This window comes from Aotus nancymaae, unplaced genomic scaffold, assembly GCF_030222135.1.
Source record: "Aotus nancymaae isolate 86718 unplaced genomic scaffold, 86718_ANA_hifiasm-v0.15.2.pri h1tg000051l, whole genome shotgun sequence".
Classification (NCBI taxonomy): Eukaryota; Metazoa; Chordata; class Mammalia; order Primates; family Aotidae; genus Aotus; species Aotus nancymaae.
Window position 1 is genome coordinate 8,467,497 of NW_026988465.1, and position 17,588 is coordinate 8,485,084.

At 42.0% G+C, this 17,588-nt stretch overlaps 1 long non-coding RNA gene across 2 annotated transcripts in view; it reads right to left on the bottom strand.

Moving 5' to 3' along the window:
- LOC135269220 (uncharacterized) overlaps window positions 1-17,588 on the bottom strand; it is a 101,427-nt gene that overhangs the window by 25,424 nt on the left and 58,415 nt on the right. For both annotated transcript variants that reach the window (XR_010337537.1, XR_010337538.1), the window contains exon 4: window positions 6,060-6,110. This is a non-coding gene — a long non-coding RNA (uncharacterized LOC135269220). The remainder of the gene's footprint in view (window positions 1-6,059; window positions 6,111-17,588) is intronic.

Consider the following 17,588-nt stretch of genomic DNA (forward strand, 5'->3'; position numbering starts at 1 on the left):
TGCCTGTAGTCCCAGCTACTTGGGAGGCTGAGGCAGAAGAATTGCTTGAACCTGGGAGGCAGAGGTTGCAGGCAGCCGAGATTGTGCCACTGCACTCCAGCCTAGGTGACAGAGCGAGACTCCGTCAAAAAAAAAAGAATACCTTGTTCCACACACCAGAGCCACAGACTTGCTTTATATCACAGCCCAGTGGGGACAATTTCTGAGAAGGAGGAGATGCTTATGACACCCCACAGCATGAAGCTTTCAACAAACAAATGGAAAAATATTGGTTCAGCCCCTCCTAGCTGGAGATTGTTAAATTGGCTTTGCTGAATAGTGCTTTTCCCTTATTTGGACAGGTTGAGAAATTGGGGACCTGGGGTTGCATTCCAGCACCCCACATTCCCAGCTCCTTTCCACCCTTGGTGTTGAAATAGCAGATTTGGAGTGGCAACAGCTCACTCACCCTACTCAGTCCCTGTGCTTCTGAAAGATAAATGTTCTCACTTCTCCTCCTCAGGCTTTCTGGAGGAAGCACACTTCTGATAGCAAGTAAGTACTAAGTGCAGAATCTTACCAGCTCCTTAGAGTACAGATGGGATATTTTAGCAATTATTTTAGATAAATGGTATTTTACAAATGTGATACTGAACTGAAAAGCATTCCTCACACCTCACGAAGTGGGTATATGTCATAGTGCTTTAAATGAGTTAATGATACAATGTCACATTTTGGCAAAGATATGAAAGTCTCTTTTAAATTGTTTGTACTTTTATACATGTGAGATATTGTTATTACTCATGCTATGTTTTTCAGATTAAGGAAAGGGAGTTAAAAGTATTTCAGAGAGGCAAGGTGTGCAAATAAAGATTTCTATTCAAACACATGTGCACACACACTGTCTTTACAAGGCTCTCGTGTCCTAACTTTCCCCCTCTGGACTCCTGGACAGACAGTGGTCATGTGGGTGCCCTGACCCCACAAACTGTGCCCATTCCTAGCTCTGGCCTTTGCTGACCCTCCACTCAGGAATGCTAGGAATGCCTCCCTCCCCTTCCCTGTCCCCAGGCTCTTGCATCTACCCAAATCCTGCTCAATCATTTGGACTCCCATCTTAGCACCTGGAGAATGCTTCGCTCAGCATTTCACAGTGACCTAGAGTCTACTTCTTCTAAACTTCTGTGACATGTTTGTGCTATCCTGTTTTTATCATGGGAAGTTTCTTTCTGTAACCAATTCCCTTCACCCCACTCTCCTCATTGCCTCCCTACCACTGACCCCAACAAAATAGAGGGTGTGTGTGATTCTTACACAGAAAGGTTATAAATTCTTGTATTCCCTCTTTCTCTAATAGGAAGAAGGTATCTGAAATGCCCCCTGGAAAGTGATGTACCCAGCAGACAGAAAAGCAGGCTTCAAAAGCTTCTGCAGGGTTCGTGTCACTATCGATGGTCCTCCTGACTGATCCTGAGTGTCTTAATCAAGGGGTTTGGGGTCCAGAGGACAGCCTAGGGTCCACTGGGAGGGTGAGCAGAATTGTGGGGTGAGGAAGAATGTGGGGCCAGTGACACTGACACCTTTCAGTACATTAATGTAAAGCACCAATTCCGTAGAAGAGAATTATACTGTATTAGCATGGAATAGATTACGCCGTATTAAGAAAATATGCCTATTTCTTGACATTGAAACTGACCATGTGATCTCCAAAAGTAATGCTAGTTTCTGTAATAGGGGTGTGTGTGTGTGTGTGTGCACACATGCATTTGACTCCAGTTTATCTGTGAGATAACGAACAAGTCCCTCCTCTGCAGCTCAAGCTGGTAGGGAGACCCCCCAAGGAGACTGCACTTAAAGTCCCTCCTGGATCCCATTCAGACCCAAAACCCTGAGCAGCTGCTCTGTGCCAGAAACGCCGTATGGAAACGAATCAGTTTCCACCATCCAGGAGGTCACAGCCTGCTTAGATGCAAGAGAACTCCACAGAGGCTAAGGAGCAGGGACGCACAGCCTGGGGAGGAGTGGGGTGGGGGTGGATAGTTCCAGCTCAGATGAATAAGGTTGCAACATTGATATGAAAGCTAACTATAGAAAAATTCCTTCTCCTGGAGTGTGAACAATTTCCTGTAACTATGTTATTGAGAAATCTAATTTCATGAGGGTTTTTGTTTTTTATAGATCTCCTAACTTGGTTTTATGTGTTTTTTGTTTTTGTTTTTTACTATCATTGAAATTATTGAATTTAGCTAAAAGTCCACAAAGACACAAAGGGAAGATCAGCTCTCTGCATACACAGGGCCTGCTTGGGAGAAAGCTGGCATAGTCCAGACCCCACATGACTTCTGCTCTTCCTCAAACTCTCTCAGTGCTCAGAAGCTCCTACACACACATACATGTGTGTGTCCCCTCTGGACTCCTGGACAGAGAGTGGTCATGTGGGAGCCCTGACCCCACAAACTGTGGGTCACATATACTCTCTCTCACACATACATATCACACACACTTCCCCACACTCCCATGTACATCCCTAATACCACACATACATACTCACATCACACATAAGCATACACACTCCCTCACATACATAAACACACCACACACACCCACATCACATAAACACACACACCCCTCACACCCCATACATATACTCCCCAACACCACACATACACACACACATCACACACATGCATACACACTCCTTCACACATACAAACACATCACACACACCCATACCCTTCACACCAACTACATACACTCCCTAACACTACACGTACACATACACTGACATACATTATACATATACATACACACTCCCTCTCACGTACAAACACACCAGACACCCCTCACATCACATACACACACACATACTCTTCACGCCCACTACATACACTCCCCAACACCACACACACACACTCACACTGACACACATCACACATACACATACACACTCCCCCTCATGCACAAACACACCATACACACCCTACCACCACACACACACACCACACACATCACACATACACACCCTCTGTGCTGCGAGGCCCCACTGTGCGAAGGCCAGTGCTCACTGGCTCCTTGCAGCCTTCCTACCAAGGCATGACTGCGAGGGGAGGGGAGACGGGGCGCTGTGTCTCCCACCTCAGACCCTTTTCAGCAAAAGCAGCCTCCTGGGGCTCTGAGACCTATCCCTCTTCCTACTCATATCTTCATGTCAAAATTGGGCTGTAAACATAACAATCCTACTTGGGAAAGTACACAGGAAGTCAGGTTTTTAAAAAATATTCCCTCTTTCTAAAGGTTAAAAATTAAGGCAGGACGTGCAGACAGGGCATCATAGTACCAAGCCCGGCAGGAACGGGGCCCACATGGGTCCCCGTGCCCAGTCTGACTCTCTCTGTAGTTCTCCCAGGCCACACCTCTCTGTTGATTCACAATTCTCTTTTCCTAACTACATGGTGAAGTGGCTTCCGAATGATTTCAGATGCCACCCTCCAGCACGCCCCCTCCTGCGCAGCCGACCCCAGTCCACCTTTCTCAGGCTTTGCCTCACAGTCAGCTCCTTGCACTCTAGCCACCTTCTCTCCCGAAAAAGCTCTGGGTCTCCCAGTCTCCTGGCTGAACTCACCTGGACCCCTTTACCTGGAGAAGTAACCCCTTTCCCCTCAGCAGTTCCCTGGCTACTCCTTCATGAAAGCATTGCTAAAATCCTGTCTCCTCACCTAAGCCTAGAGTGTCACTTCTCAGCCTGGAAAGGCTTTACTGTCCTCGTGGGTGTTAATTTCATTTGTTTATTTGACAGATATTTGTTGAACACTTACAAGGTACTAAAAACACTGTTAGATGTGGAAGATACAGTGATAACAGCAACACCATGAACAAGCTTCTTGTCCTATGATCAGTCCCCAACCTGGCTGCAGGTTCTTTGTAGGGTAAAACTAGGTTTAAGAGCTCTTTGAACCTCTTAGAAGACAGTAAGGATTCAATGAGATCTACTGGACTGATTAACTAACAAATGAATACTTTCTTTTTTAACACGATGCCATGCAGAGTTTGGAACAAAACTGTCAATGACCACCCCTCTCCAAGTATCTAAGGCTGAATGTGGAATGAGTAGGAAAACATTTAGTCCTTACTTTAAATATCAAGTGATTGTTTTCTGCATCAAATTTAGAATTCCGGTTTTCCCAAACACATCTCAGAGAAACAGGCTGGCCCCTGAGCTAGACAGCAGCTGTAAACATCTCTTCTTCCTGTTTAGAGACAGTACTAAATTCCAGAGCTGGACCTGTGAAATACCAGCTCTCCTCTCCCTCTAGGGGATAGAATTGAAGCTGTGAGGGCGTTTGTGTATTTAGACTTCAGTGATGCCCGGTGTTGGCCCAGTGGTTAGCTCACCACACAAACCACCAGGAAAGGGGTTGAAAACAAGACAGATGGGCCTTACAGCAAAAGGAACACAATTACTCAATGGTCCAGAATCTCAATCCTAGAAGCCAAGTTATGGTTAGCCACATTGCTTCATTATTGACCTTGTTTTTTTGGTACATATATTCTTACTTGTACACTGCGTCTTTTTCTTTTTCTAATCAGCCTTCTTCCCACCAACATGGATTGTGCTGAAATACAACAAATGCTTGTATGCTCACAGCTTAAGACACAGTCAGGGTTCTTGATGGAAGAAAAATAAACACCATCAGTGACTTCCTTCCTAATAACCATACTATTTTAAAGGAACTGGAGATTTTGTTTATAGAACTACACTGATGGTTATATAACCAATGAGATCTATCTTTCCAGCACATTTTTTTTTCATGCAGACTCAATTAAAATTTTCAGCCCTCACAGTAATCTTTACATTTTATGGTTTACTTGACAACCTGGTGAACCTTGCCATTTACCTGAAAGTCAGATATGCATTTTAAGGTATCCAAAGAGAAAGAGTTTTCTTCTGAGGTAAAGGAGGCAATGTGGGTTTGGTTTCCTGTCTTTTAATTAGCATTAGATCATAGGTGTCTGGGGGGTCCCATGACATCAGATGACCAGAGAGATGGAGCAATAGCAGCTCATGAATCACCTGACAGCAGGGGGGATATGGAACAATTCTTTCAAGTCTAGCTGGGACGGTTAATGCCCATGCTGAGAACAGCTGTGTCAGTCTTCTGTAGCCCTGAGCTGGACAAGGCAGTAGATTTCTGGAGAAGCCTCTCTTTGCATGCCTCAATAATAAAAGACTATCTTTGCCTTAGTTTGTTTGCTATTGCTATAATTGAATGCCACAGACTGGGTAATTTATTTATTTGTTTAAAAAGATGTTGATTTGGCTCATGGATTTGGAGGCTGGGAAGTCCAAGGGCATGGCTACAGCTTTTGGAAAAGGATTTCATGAGTCTGTGCGTGGTGGAAAAGCAGCAGGCAGACATGAGCACAAGCGACCACAAGAATGAGCTGAGCTTGTTTTCAGAACAACACTCTCATGAGAACTAACGTGTTCCTGTGATAATGGCATGAAGCCATTTGTGAGGGCTCTGCCCTCACAGCCCAATCACCCCTGAAAGGCTCCACCTCTTAATACTGTTGCATTGGCAATTAAGTTTCCAACACATAAACTTTTGGGGCACACATTGAAACCATTGCCCATCTTAGATAGGTCTCTAATTACAGTGTGATGGACCATTACTAGAGCCCTGCTAACTGATCACCGGTTTGATTAAATAAAGAAAGAGCAGTTTTGTGGTTTATTGTGATCCAGTCCATGGCATCCAGGTGAGAAATTAGTCAGTTCTGCACCGTGTATTTATTTCTCCTGTTACTATCAATAAAAGCTGTGTTACAGACTGAAGTTTCGTGTCCTCCCAAAATTTCTATGTTTATGCCCTCATCCCCAATGTGATAATATTTGGAGGTGGGACCCTTGGGAGGTGATTAGGTTTGGATGAAGTCATGAGGATGGTACCTCCATGATGGGAAATGATGGGAATAGTACCCTTAAAAGGAAGAAGAAAAGACCAGAGCCTTCGCTCCCTCCTCCATGGAAAGATGCAGCAAAAAGACAGTCATCTGCCAACCAAGAAGCAAGCCCTTACCAGACACTGAATCTGCTGGCCCCTTGATCTTAGACTTCCCAGGCTCCAGATCTGTAAAAAAAACAATTTCTGTTATTTAAGCCACGCAGTCTATGATACTGTGCTACACAAACCTAATTTGATTAAGACAAGCTATCTGAACCCATTGAAAAGGAAAGGGCTCATAGCCAACTCTTTTAAAAACCTTCCTCTCTTTTCTTCTTATTCACTTTTATGCACTTAAAATTTCTAGTATTTAATCAGCATCTTTTTACGCACTATTCTATTCTCTTTCTGTCTGTCCCAGTATCCTTTTCCACCCTCCTGCCCGTTTCCCCTTTCATGTCATTGCCTGGCTGTATATTACTACATGTGCATCAAGACTCAGCTCAGGGCCAGGCACGGTGGCTCACGCCTGTAATCCCAGCACTTTGGGAGGCCAAGGTGGGCAGCTCACGAGGTCTGGAGTTTGAGACCAGCCTGGTGAACATGGCGAAACCCCATCTCTACTAAAAATACAAAAATTAGCCAGCCATAGTGGTGCATGCCTGTAATCCTAGCTACTTGGGAGGCTGAGGCAGGAGAATTGTTTGAACCCAGGAGGCAGAGTTTGCAGTGAACAGAGATCACACCACTGCACCCCAGCCTGGGTAAAAGAGCAAGACTCAGTTTCAGGAAAAAAAAAAAAGGCTCAGTTCACATGTCTTCTCCTGTATGAAGACTCCCAATGCCCTCCTCTCCCTCACCCCTAGCCTGGGCTTCTAAACACCCCCATAGCACCTGTGTCACCTCCTACCAAAGCCTCTCTTCTCCTGTCTTTACTTTTCACTCCCTCTCACTAAACTGTGAGTTTCTCATTGAAGGCAGGAGTGTGTGCCGAGCTCCAAGAGTAAAATCCAGAACAGTAGGCATAAAAAGGTGTTTACTGAATAAAATGTGTGTATCAGTGAAGCCCTTGGAACAGAGAGCTTAAGTCATCAACGCAAATGGATACCATTGTGTAAGAAAGGACCGGGGGTACGAATGCCAGGCCAGGGCTAGGGAGTAGGTTTGAGTATAGCACGGGCATTCATGTAAAAATGGGGCCCTAAGTGTTTCTAGAAACGTTGAGGTAAAGGCAATGAAGCAACAGAGGAGTATGGAATGGAACTGATTTTAGAAGCCCAGAGCGTAGACTCTCATGAGGAGATGAAGTGCAGTATGGAGCCTCAGAGACTGTAGAATATTTATTCATCTGAACAACAACTCTTTTACGGGCTGAGTTGCGTCCTTGAGAAAGTTGAGCTGCCCTCTCAAGTCAAGCTCTCCTCAGACTTTGAGTTGGCAGATAAGAGAGGTATGGGGAGAAAAATGAGAGGCTGGAATTGGTACACACCAGAATTCAGCCTGGACATTTACCATCCCCACTCACTCCTCACCCCCAAATCACGACGCCTCCTTCTCTTCCGGGTTTGGATGCCCCAGCAAGACTCCTAGATCCAAGAAGGCCATTCATGTCTAACACATCTGCCAACATGGGGAATGAGAACACCACGTCCTCGCCCTGGTCCTGCCCCTCCCTACTTGGGGTTTAGCTACCCCCACAGTTTCATAGGAAACGCTTGTTTCTTAGGATCTAAAGGTTAACTTCAAATTCATTTCTGATGAAAAAAACAAGAACATTCTGGAAAGCTGAGCTTGGGTGTTTTACCTTAGGTTAGCTTCCAAGTCCAGAAACTCTGTAAACTATAAAAACTGTAGTGATGGATTTATGTGGTTCCCTGACCAATAGAGATATTTGTAATAATAATAATAGAGGAAAAGATAGCATACAACCTCAGAATTTTTTCCCTTTACTCAGCTGAAAATTAAACCAGACAGGCAATTACTAAGGTTTTGCCATAATATGTAATATGTGTACACCGCATTTATGGCACATTACATCTTATATGGTGATTATTCTGCATTCTTCATCCAATCATCTTATTCCTTCTGGTATTTTTATGTGGTGAATGACTACAAGCTGGAAGTCAAGTGAGAAAGGCACTGGTCGTGCAATGAAACACTGACTCAATAAAGAAGCGGCTATTTAAAATGTGACCACCGCTACAGTGGACCACAATTGGGGGTGTTGACAGTGAATTCTTGAAGACTGGAAAAGTACTAAGGTATTAAAGCAAAAAGCACCATCTGTAATACTATTTTTACTGCTCTGACTCATTCTATAATTCATTCTACTATCATGCCACAATTATACCTCATTCCTCTCTCTCAAGCATCAAGATTCAATAGCTTTTTGAATGCTTTTGTAATGCTCTCTGCACTTAACTAGAAAAAAAAATCAAAAGAGGAGAATTTCATGCTAAAATAGAATCGCCATATTAAAAAAAAAAATTTTTTTTAGACCTTAGAGAATGCTATTGTGTATTCTGACCTAATATTAGAGGAAGAGGAAACTGTTCTATTAATACTAAGTATAAACTCAGATCCATTTGGAAAGCGCTTTCAACTGATTTTCTGAGTTGTGAGTCACTGGCTGCTTTTGGTGCTTGGTGTCATTTACTGGGAACTAAATTGAATCCTATTTTGGGGATATCAGCAAAGATACAATAGATTATAGTAAGTCAGGCTTCTGTTCAGATTTTTTTCTTCTGTTTCAAACAGTGTTTGGTCTATCTTTTCCTTCTTTCTCAATTCCCTAACTTCCTCTATCTTTTCTTTAGGAGCTAATGTTTTGTTTTCTTTCATCCATTTCTTTCATACTTGTTCTAACTTCCCCCTTTTCTCTTTTGGAGAACATAAATTATCGCCACTCAGCAGTCTGGATTTTTCATTCTAAAGATAGAGTTCTGCCACTCAGCTCAGCGGGTGGAGAGTACAATTCGACTTCTTATGTCTATTCTAAATAGTAAGATTTTAAGAGAGAGGTTTCATGTTTTTTCCACAATGTAAGAGAAAGTAGCCACATGAAGTACATTAAAACTGAAGAGCCTAAGTACCACTTATTCGCACAGTAACTTACATATGTTATAATATATATTATTATATTTACATAATAGATAACTTATAAGTTATAAGTTATCATAACTATGTATATAATATATATATAATAGATATATAATGTATATTATATTATATACGTTATATATCTTGAGGTCAGGAGTTTGAGACCAGCCTGACCAATATGATGAAATCCCATCTCTACTAAAAATACAAAAATTAGCTGGCCATGGTGGTGCATGCCTGTAGTCCCAGCTACTCGGGAGACAGTGGCATGATCTCAGCTCACTGCAACCTCCACCTCCTGGGTTCAAGCCATTCTTCTACCTCAGCCTCCCAAGCAGCTGAGATTACAGGCACACGCCACCATGCCCAGTTAATTTTTGCATTTTTAATAGAGATGGGGTTTTGCTATGTTGGCCAGGCTGGTCTCAAACTCCTGACCTCAGGTGATCCATCTGCCATGGCCTCCCAAACTGCTAGGATTTACAGGCATGAGCCACTGTGCCGGCCCCAGGTTTTATTTCAAGAAAGCATTCTCCAGAAACTACGAAATGCCTCTGAGAATTCCTTGCAACCTTGGAGTAGCTCAATCCGGAGCCTAGACACTTCATTCTGGTCCTTGATTTTCTTATCACTTTCTGTAAACACTGAAGAAATTACTGACTCTGTGTTGCCTTAGCAAACAGAGTTTGTGTACATACCGCATCATGGGGAGTTAACGAAACCAACTCAATTCACAGTGGCTGCTATTATCAGGACAACCAACGCGGTTGACCAGAACGGATCTTAGGAAGTCATTTTTCTTTTGCCCGTAACACATGCATTCTTGGGCATGAGGCATTGTATGGCTGAGAGCCATCCACTGAATTACTCGCCAGCTCCTCTTTGGTGCAATGCACTGTTTTGAATCTGATACCCTGAATTCTTGATCCTCAAGGCATGGCTGGGACATTGGACTTTAGGTAAGTTAGGAGATCTTCTTGGCTGTGCTTAGGCATCCAAGGAATCTCGGTTTGGAATATTATGGCCTTGATGAGTAAACATCCGCTTATCTAATAATATTTCAGCTACTAGTGCCATGTAACAAATTATCCCCCAATTTAGCAGCTTACACCAACCTTTGTATGATGCTCATGGCTCTGTGGCTCAGGAATTTGAATGGGGCACAGAATTCCCTAATGTCTGAGGCTCAGCTAGCAAGACTCAATGGCCAGGGGCTGAAATTATCTGGAGGCACCTCTGTTCACTTGGCTGAGTTCTTGCTGGCTGTTATCTGGGAGCCTTGTTGAGCTGTTGCCAGGAATACCTACACCATGTTACCTCTTCGGCAGGATAGTCTTTGGGTAACTGGGTTTCTCACGTGGCAACTGGTTTCCCCCAGAGCAAGCATCTCAGTAGAAACAGGCAAAAGATGTATGGCTTTTTCCGGTCCTGCCTTGGAAATCATTGGCCATCACTTCTATCACATTGTATTGGTTATTAAGGCTGAAGAGACTCCAGGGAAAGAGAATTTGCATCCTTTACCCTCTGCTCCCAGCTAACGATGAAGGAGAGGCAAGGTAGGAGCACATGGGGTAGGAGATACAGCTGTGGGCATTTATAGAAAATACAATCTGCAAACATGGCCGTGTTATGGGAGGGGAAGACAGGGGAATGTATGAAGACCACCCTTAGTCCTCATTGGCAAAGTCAACCAAGAATTTTTCAAAGAAAATGTTCACCAAGCTGAGGATCAGTGGAAGTGAACCAAAGAAAAATTACATATAACATAGTATTTTAAACAAATGAAACAACATGGGTGAAGGCCAAGGGTCTGTTGAAAGCCTAGGCTATATGTGGAACTGAAATCATGTTCATATGACTGCCTTATAGGATATGAGGGTGGTACCTAGTCAGGGAGGGTGTGATAAGGTAGCATAGTGTAGGGAGTGTAGCATAGTGTAGTGAATTCTCACAATTTTAAGTTGCCTCAGCATCCATTTGGAATAGTTGGACTTTTTCATACCCAAACTAGGGCTTTATCACTTTTGACATGGTTTCTAGTTCTCTGTCTTCTCAACTCCTCAAAGTGGTCCTTACAGATACCTGCCTTAAACAACCACTTCCTGGTAACCACCTGCCCGTGGGATAGTTAGATACAACCTGTTTGACTCACCCCACTGACCCCCACACTCCACACGGACTGCGTAGTGGCCCCTCTCAGTCACAGCCCAATTCCACAGAGCTCAAAGATGCTTGCTGTAAACCCACCGCTTAGAACTCGCCATGGGGAACCTGCTTGGGTAAGGCCCTGCACTCCAGTAAAGGCTTTGGCCCACAGGTCTCTCTGTGTCTTGCTTCCCACTTGCTGATCACGCATGTATGTTCTGGATAGCTTCCCTCTTTCCATTGGCCCCGTGAGACACGCTGCTCTGTTCTCTCTGGGATCTGTAAGGACTACACTGCTTCTGGTAGATTGTGTGCTATTGAATTGCTTCCTCTGTATCTCATCTGAGAAACACACCTGGACCTAACTTCTTTCCCAATCAGAGCTCTTCTAGGGTGTGGCTATCTGGGCAGGAATAAACTGGACACAAGTTAGACAAGAGCATAAGCATCTTCTAGAATAAATGAGTTTCCTGTTTGAGGGACACCTGGTCATAGGTTGGACCCTTAGGCATGAGGCCATGAGCCAGGATAAAGAAGTACCCTATGAAAGATACGTTGTAAACACCCATGATCAAATCCCCTGGACCCCCATCGCTAGAGTTCATAGCTGCTCTAGAGATAGAGACCTCACAATTACGTTAGAGAAAAATAAAACATGTATGTGTATGTGTGTGATTTTGGAGGATAAAGAAATGAAGCTAGAGGTAAACAAGGTTTACCAGTTCATGAAGGTTCTAGTGAAACATACTATGGAGTTTGAACAATATCCAGTTGGAGGCAAAAAGAAAACATTTCCATTTTAAAGGATACTATAGGCAGCATGAAAATGAGTACAGGATTCAAATGCAATCAGCCCTTCATTTCCCAAAATTCAAACTCTGTAACAGATAAGGATGCTTATCCTGGCCATGAAGAATAAAGTGTAAGTTGCTTCTTTGTATTCTATATTATTATTTTAAAATTTTAAATGAAAAGCCCTCTCTGTTATCCCAAAGAAGTATACTTAAAGCTCATGGACTCAGAAACTATGAAATTTCCTCCCACTCCTCAACATATAAGATTCACACATAGAAGATCTTTCTGATTCCTATCAAGAGCAGTGGCCCATCTGAAATATTGCCCTAAGGTCTCATGTTAAGTATCATTTATTGCTGCTATTATTTTTCATAATTAACGAGAAAATCTTCACTCCAAGAGAAAATTTAAATGCCCAGTCACCATCTTTTCTCTAGAAAGAATCAAACTTTCCTTAAGAAGGGAAGATGCTGAGTAGGAGATGCCATCCTCATGAGACATTTGATGACACTGTGGTCTGCATGGCAAATGACCATTTACTCTATGAAACCATTCACTTCCTGCACTGTGGTTCCCAAGTGTTTGCCTTCTTGGAACAATTATGGGAAATTTCCTAACATAAAAAGGACTATGACGACAGCTACATGTTGCTCCTCCTAGATTTGGAAAACGTCCCATTGTCTTTCATGCTTTAGATGGATCTAAAATAAGAAGTCTAGACAGTGGAAAACGTATATAAGACTTGAGTTTGTTCCCTGTTATTTAGTATTGTAGAAGGGAAGTCACTCAGTACTCCCCTCTAATCAAAGCAGAATTGAGGAAGTACGCAAGGGTATAAAGCACATATGTAAAAGGTAAGAACTCTTAGGCAGTTTTCCCAGTTCATTATTAGCTACTTCAAGTTTTTTCAGAAGTGGGTAAGATAAAAATTATATGTAAGTGAATAAAATTGTATTTAACAAGTTTGAAAGCAGCTTGTTTCTAATATTCAAGACCCTTCACTGCCCAATCGATTTTTGTTTTGTTTTTTTCTGAGATGGGGTCTCACTGTCGCCCAGGCTAGAGTGCAGTGGCACAATGTTAGCTCACTGCAAACTCTGCCTCCCAGGTTCAAGTGATTCTTCTGCCTCAGCCTCCCGAGTGGCTGGGATTACAGGTGCACGCCACCATATCTGACTATTTTTTTTGGATTTTTAGTAGAGATGGGGTTTCACCATGTTGGTCAAGCTGATCTCAATCTCCTGACCTCGTAATCCTCCCACCTTGCCCTCCCAAAGTGCTGTAATTACTGACGTGAGCCACTGCATCCAGTCCAAACTGATTTTTATTATAGCCAGCAAATATTTAGTGGGTTTAGTCAGTTTGATACTTTGCCACTTGATGTGAGGCCACACCAATCTATTTTATCTTTTACTGTATCCCAAAGCAACAGGTGTTTTGCACCCTTTTATTTGAAGAAACTTTGGGAAAACTTACTATTTAGGCTTTATTATTCTTCTTCCCCCACTCGTAATATCTTACATTTCAAAATGAAGTAGCAGCATTCAACTTTGTTCTTCTTTTCTACATTTGTTTTGGATACCCTAAGTCACTAGAATTTCTGAATGAATCTTACAATCAGTTTTCATTTTCTGAAAAAAAGAAAAATGCCTCTGGGATTTTGATTGAGATCATATTGATTCAATAGAGCAATCTGGGGAAAACTGATGTCTTAACAATACTGAATCTTCTAAACCATGAACAAAGTATCTTCATTTTTCTCCTCTAATTTATCAGCAAAGTTGCATCATTTTCAGGGCAGATCCTTTGTCAGGTTTAGCCCTAAGTATGTCATAGTTTTTGCACTATTGTAAATGATGTTGTTTTAAACATTTTTTCCATTTCCTATTGTTCATTGCAAGTTTATAGAAATACAATTAAATTTTGTATATTGATTTTATATTCTAAAATTTGCTAACCTAACTTATTGGTTCTAGTAGCTTTTTTATAGATTACACTGACTTTTTAATATAGACAATTATATTGCCTGCAAAAGAAAATTTTTCTTCTTTTTAATCTTGATGCCTTTTATTTCTTCCTCTTGCTCTATTATACTGGCTAGACTCTTCAATACAATGTTGAATAGAAATGATTGCAGCAAGCATCCTTGTCTTTTCCTTCATGTTGGGGGAAAGCATTCAGTCCTTCATCATTAAATTTGATGTTAGTTGCCGGGTTTTTTGTTGTTGATGTCATTTATCAGGTTGAGGAGAGCCACTTACATTCCTAGATTACTAAAACATTTTAACAAGAATGGAGTTTGAATTTGTCAGAGGCTTTTTCTGCATCTGCAAAGATGATCATGATTTTTTGTTTGTTTGTTTTGGTGAATTACATTAATTGTGTTTAAAATGTTAAGCCACTCTTGCACTCCTGAGATAAACCTCACTGGGTCATGGTGTATTATTGTTTTCATTTGTTGTTTTATTCTTGACTTGACTTGGTGCCTGCATCCTAGCTGCTCTAGCCATGGCTAAAAAGGGCCAAGGGACAACTTGGGCCATAGCTTTAGAAGGTGGAAGCCCAAAGCCTTGGCAGCTTACACCTGATGTTGAGCTTGCAGGCACAGGGAAGTCAAGAATTGACATTTGGGAACCTCTGCCTAGATTTCAGACGATGTATGGAAACACCTGGAAGTCTAGGCAGAGGTGTGCTGTAGGGGTGGAGCCCTCATGGAGAACCTGGCTAGGGCAGCATAGAAGGGAAATGTTGGGTGTGAGTCCCCACACAGAGTCCACACTGGGATACTACCTAGTGGAGCTGTGAAAAGAGCGCCACCATCCTCCAGACCCCAGAATGGTAGATCCACCAACAGCTTGCACCATGCCCCTAGAAAAGTCCCAGACACTCAATGCTAGCTCATGAAAGCAGTTGGGAGGGAGGCTGTACCCTGCAAAGCCACAGGAGTGGAGCTGCATGGGAAGACCATGCAGACCATGGGAACTCACCTCTTGCATCAACGTGACCTGGATTTGAGGCATGGAGTCAAAGGAGATCATTTTGGTACTTTAAGATTTGACTACCCCGCTTGATTTTGGACTTGCATGGGGCCTTCAGTCCCTTTGTTTTGGCCAATTTCTCCCATTTGGAATAGCTGTATTTACCCAATGCCTGTACCCCCATTGTATCTAGGAAGTAACTAACTTGCTTTTGATTTTACAGGTTCATAGGTGGAAGGGACTTGCCTTGTCTCAGATGAGACTTTGGACTGTGGACTTTTGAGTTAATGCTGAAATGAGTTAAGACTTTGGGGGATGGTTGGGAAGGCATGATTGGTTTTGAAATGTGAGGATATGAGATTTGGGAGGGGCCAGAAGTGGAATGATAAGGTTTGGCTGGGTCCCCAACCAAATCTCATCTTGAATTGTAGTTCCCACAATTCCCATGTGTTGTGGGAGGGACCCAGTGGGAGATAACAGAATCATAGGGATGGTTTCCCTCAAACTGTTCTTGTGGTAGTGAATTAGTCTCACAAGATCTGATGGTTTTATAAGGGGAAACCCCTTTCACTTGGCTTGCATTCTCTTTTTGCCTGCCGCCATGTAAGCTGTGCTTGTCACCTTCTGCCATCATTATGAGGCCTCCTCAGCATATGGAACTGAGTCCATTAAACTTCTTTTTCTTTATAAGTTACCCAGTCTCAAGCATGTCTTTATCAGCAGTGTGAAAACAGACTAAGACAATATCCATAGAATCTGTAGCTATGTCACCTCTGTGTTGACAATATTGTTCATTTGTGTCTTCTTTTTTCCTGATCAGTTTGGGCTAGACTTGTTTCAGTTTTATTAACCTAGGAACTGAATTTGGGTTTTACTGATTGTGTTAGTCTGTTCTCTCAGAGCTATAAATAAATACCTAAGACTGGGTAATTTATAAAGAGGTTTAATTGGCTCACGGTTCTGTAGGCTGTACAGGAAGCATGATGTTGGCATCTGCTCAGCTTCTGGGAAGGCCTCAGTCAACTTAAAATCATGGCAGAAGGTGAAGGGGGAACAGGCACATCACATGGCCATAGAACAATCAAGAGAGAGTAAAGGTGCTACGCACTTTTAAACAATCAGGTCTTGCAAGATTTCTCTATCATAAGAATAGCACCAAGGGGATGGTGCTAAACCATTCATGAGAAATCCACTCCCATGATCAATTACTTCCCACCAGGCCCGCCTCCAACACTAGGGGATTACAATTTGACATGAGATTTGGGTGAGAATACAGATGAAAATCATATCGTCGATCTTCTTTATTGTTTTGGTTTTTATTTCATTAATTCTATCATGATTTTCATTATTTCCTTTCATCTGCTTACTTTGAGTTTCATTTGTTCTTCTTGCTCTGGCTCAATAAGGTGAGAGCTGAGGTTATGGATTTGAGGCCTCTCTTCTTTTCTAAGTCAGGTGTGGAGTGGTATAAATTTCCCCTGAAGTATTGCTTCAGTAGCTGCCCACAAATTTTCATCTGTTGTGTTTTCATTTTCATTCTTTCAAATATAGTTTCAATTCCCCCCTTGATTTCTTCTTTGTCTTGTGGGTTATCTAAAATTGTGTTATTTAGTTCCCAAATATTTGTGGATTTTCAAAGATTGCTGTTATTTATTTCTGGTTTAATTTTATTGTGGTCAGAGAATTTACCTTGTATGGCCTGAATTGCTTTGAATTTATTAAAGCTCATTTTGTATCTTGAAATATGATCTATCTTAGTAAATAGTTTACACTTTTTTAAAAATGTGCATTCTGCTGGGTGAAGAGTTCTTTTTTTTTTTTTTTTTTTTTTTGAGATGGAGTCTCACTCTGTCACCTGGGCTGGAATGCAGTGGTGCAATCTTGGCTCACTGCAACCTCCACCTCATGGATTAAAGCAATTTTCCTGCCTCAGCCTCCTGAGTAACTGAGATCACAGGTATGTGCCACCACATCCAGCTAATTTTTGTATTTTTAGTAGAGATGAGGTTTCAGCATGTTGGTCAAGCCGATCTTGAATTCCCGATGTCATGATTCACCAGCCTCAGCCTCCCAAAGTGCTGGGATTACAGGCATGAGCCACCGCGCCTGGCCTGAAAAGTTTTTTAAATGTCAATTAGGTCAAGTTGGTTCATAGTGATGTTCATGTCTTTTACGTCTTCACTAATTTTCTGTCTACTCATTGTATCAATTATTGAAAGAGAAGTATTAAAATCTCTAGGTATAATTGAGAACTTGTCTATTTTTCCTTGCGGTTTTATCAGTTTTTGTTTCATGTGTTTTTAGCTTCTGTTATTAGCTGTATAATGTTTTAGGTTCTATTATTAGCTATATAAAGTTGTGTTATGTCCTCTTTAGGAACTGACACAAACATCATCATAAATGTACCTTCTTTATCTTTGATAATACTTTTTGCTCTGACAGCTACTTTATCTGTTATTAATATAGACCATCTAGTTTTATTTTAATAATATTAGTATAGTAAATCATTTTCTATCTTTTTTGTTTTATGTATTTGTATCTTTGTATTTAAAATGTGTTTCTGGTAGGCAGCAAAGGGTTCAGTCTTGCTCTTCTACTCAATTTGACAATCTCTGATGCATTCTTCCAACACTTGTATGTCTGAAAA